Raw genomic sequence first — 3,927 nt, forward strand, 5'->3', positions numbered from 1 at the left:
AGACCACTCCAAAGGACTCATGATGGAAAATGCTATTCACATCCAGAAAAAGAATTATGTTGTCTGAATGCAGAACAAAGCACATTATTTTATCTCTCTCTTTTTTCTTCTTCTTCTTTTTTTATTTGTTTCTTCTTTCCTGGGATTTTTCCTGTTGGTTCTAATTCTTCTTTACAATGTGACTAATGTGAAAATAGGTTTAATATGAATGTATGTGTAGAGCTTATATCAGATTGCAAGTTGTCTAAGGTGGGGGAAGGGGAGAGATGGGTAGAAAATTTGGAACTCAAAATCTTATGGAAGTGAATATTGAAAACAAAAATAAATAAATAAAAAAAGTTCTATTCACTTCCTTGATTTCTTTCTTATTTATTTTTTGGTTGGATTTATCTAGTTCTGAGAGGGCAAGATTAAAGCCCTTCCCCCAGCATTTTAGTATTACTATCTATTTCCACTTGTAATTCTTTTAACTTTTCTTTTAAAGATTTAAATACTATAGTGTTTGGTGCATATAAGTTTAGTATTAATATTGCTTCATTGTCTATAATACCTTTTATCATAATGTAACTTCTTTGTTTATCTCCTTTGATTAAATATATTTAAGCTTTAACTTTGTCTGAGGTCATGATTGGTATTACTGCTTTTTTTCCCCCATAAGATGAAGCATAATAAATCCTACTCAGCTCTTTGTTTTAACTTTGTGGATGTCTCTCATTTTTAAATGTGTTTCTTGTAAACAGCATATTGTTGGATTCCGATTTTTAATCCATTCTACTATCCATTTCCATTTTATGGGTGACTTCGTCCCATTCACATTCAAACTTATAATTGCTATTTGTATATTTCCCTCTATCCTATTTTTCTTTGCTATTGTCCTTCTCAGCTTCTCTTTTTACCCTATCCCTCTTCACACTCCAGTTTACTTCTAATCACTACCTCCTTAATCCACATCCTTTTAAAGAATTCCTTCCTCGGGGCAGCTAGGTGGTGCAGTGGATAGAGCACTGGCCTTGGATTCAGGAGGACCTGAGTTCAAATCCGACCTCAGACACATAACACTTACTAGCTGTGTAACCCTGGGCAAGTCACTTAACCCCATTGCCTAGCCAAAAAAAATAAATAAATAAAATTAAAAAAAATAATTCCTTCCTTATCCTTTACCCTTATTCTCTTATTCCTTATTCTATCCACTCTCTGAAGAAATCTTAATTTACACACCTTATTCCTCCCTTATAAATATCCCTCCCTTATCCTATCCCCTCACCCTCTCATTTCTTTATAAATTTAGAAGACTTTTATAACCATCTAGATGTATATGTTGTTCCTACTTTATCCCAGATCCAGTGAGAGTTAGGCTCCCCAGTACTAGTCCTCTGCATCAGTTCTTCCTTTCACACCTTATTTGTATGAGATAATTGTCCCTTTCTACCTCTTCCTACCCAATTTTGTTCTTTAGAATCAACTATCATACTCAGCTCAGCCCCAACCTTTATTTCAAACTACCCAAGTAATGATAACAATTTTAAGAATATTGCTAACACTTTCATATATAAGATGTAAATAGTTTGACCTTATTGAGTCTCTCATAATTGGTCTTTAATATTTACCTTATATTTCTCCTGGATCTTATTTGTTGAATTTTCCATTGAGTTCTGGTTTTTTGTCACAAATACCTGAAAATCTTTCAGTTCATTAAATGTCCATTATTTTTTGATTCAAAAGTATACTCAACTTTCCTGGCTAAGTTACTTTTGGTCACAACCCCAGATCTTTTGCTCTTCAAAATATAATGTTCCAAGACCTATGGTCTTTTAGTATAGAAGCTTGTATAATCCTGATTGTAGCTCTTCAGTATTTAAATTGTTTTTTTTTCTTGTTGCTTGTAACATTTTCTACTTAACCTGGAAGCTTTGAAACTTGGCTATGACATTCCTCTAAGTTTTCATCCTAAGATTTCTTGCAGGAGGTGATTTCTACTTTGTTCTCTTTTTCTAGAATTTTAGGGCAATTTTCCTTAATAATTTCTTGCAATATTGTATCAAGATTTCTTTTTATTATTGTAACTTTCAGGTGGTCCAACAATTTTCATAGTCTCTCCTCAGTCTGTTCTCCAGATCAGTTGTTTTTCTAAAGAGATGTTTCACATTCACTTCTATATTTTTTCATTCTTTTGATTTTGTTTTATTATTTCTTGGTGTCTTATAATGTCATTAACTTCCCCTTGCCCAATTCTAGTTTTCAAGGAATTATTTTCTTCCTTATGCTTTTGGATCTCTTTTTCCAATTGGTTGACTTTCTTTTAATAATTTTCTTGATTTTCTTGGATTGCTCTTATTCCCCCCCCCCTTATTTTACGTCAGTCTCTCTTATTTGATTCTTAAAGTCCTTTGTAAGTTCTTCCAAGAAATCTTTTTGAGCTTGTGACCATTTGACATTGCTTTTTGTGGTAGGAGTGGCTTTTTTCACTATCTTCCCCTGAATATGAATCAGATCTTCTCCATCCCCATAGTGGCTGTCTATGGTTGGGTTCTTCCTCCTTTGCTTACTCATTTTAATTTTGTTTTATTTTATTTTTAGCAGCTTGTTATTATAATTAGGCTCTAGTCCTGAGTTGTGGGTAATGGTGCCCCCTGGCTTCAGGTCCTTCTTACCGTTATTTTCTAAACTTTGTCCAGGGCACTCCTCTCCTCCTCTAAGTCACAGTTAGGGCCCCTAGCCATGGTGTCCCACAAATACATTTGCTCCCTGGGTTCCCTCCCATCACTGTAAACTTCAGTTCTCCCCTGTGCTCTAGAACTGAAACCCAGGGCTCTGCTCTACTGCAAGTACCCACACCCAGCAGGGTCCCCACCCCTCTGCTACAACAAAAGTTCCAGAAGTTTGGGCTGTTTGCCCACCCAGCTGCCCCCAGGGCATGTTGCTTGTTGATTCAGTGGAGTCAGCCTGGAGGTATTTCCACTTCAATCAGGCCAAACCTCCACCCACCCCTGGAAGTCAAGTCTTTCCTGCGGTCCTTTCAAATTATCTTAGAAAGACAACTGCTTTACTCCAATTTTTGTTTAGTTTTACCACGCTACATTAGGTGATATTTTGTCTTGTTTGTGAAGGAAATCTAACCCTAAATGAGCCATCTTCCCAGAATCCTCCCCTAATTAGATGCTCTCTTACTCTCTTACTATTTTCCTTATTCACCTTGAGTGTGAACTCCCTGCTAAGATATTTTTGTCCTATGAGCTCAACTATAAAAGTCATTCTCCTTTGCAGAGAAAACAGAGACAAAATCAGAATTTAGCAGTTGTACCTCTTCTCTGTTATAACTTACCAGCACCCCACCCATCCCAAGCAAAGCACTTATTCCTTCTTTGATCCTCCTTTTTCTCCCAACATATATTTTAAAACCCTCTTTTTTGTCAGCTTCTCTCGCCAGTCTCAGATCACTCAGAGCTTTAGCATTCTGACACTATGTTAAAGTAGTAGAGGGCTTGGAAAATTGGAAAATGATATTCTGGAAGGCAAAGGAGCTAGGATTCAAACCAAGAATCATCAACTCAGCAAAACTGAGTATAATCCTTCAGGGGGGAAATGGATATTTAAGGAAATAGAGGACTTTCAAGCATTCCAGAGCTGAATAGAAAATTTGGCATTCAAACACAAGACTCAAGAGAAGCATAAAAAAGTAAACATAAGTGAAATCATAAGAGACTCAATAAAGTTAAACTATTTACATTCCTATATGGGAAGATAATACATGTAATTCTTAAGAACTTTATCATTCTTAGGGCAGTTAGAAGCACTCTACATAGACAGAGGGCACTAGTGTGAGTTGATTATATTAGAATGAGCTCAAAAAAAATGGAGTGAGAAAAAGGGATGCATTGGGAGAAGGGGAAAGGGAGAGGTAGAATGGGGAAAATTTTCCTCACTTAA

The sequence above is a fragment of the Phascolarctos cinereus genome, unplaced genomic scaffold (genome assembly GCF_003287225.1).
Source record: "Phascolarctos cinereus isolate Bilbo 61053 unplaced genomic scaffold, phaCin_HiC Scaffold_5;HRSCAF=322, whole genome shotgun sequence".
In the NCBI taxonomy this organism is placed as follows: domain Eukaryota; kingdom Metazoa; phylum Chordata; class Mammalia; order Diprotodontia; family Phascolarctidae; genus Phascolarctos; species Phascolarctos cinereus.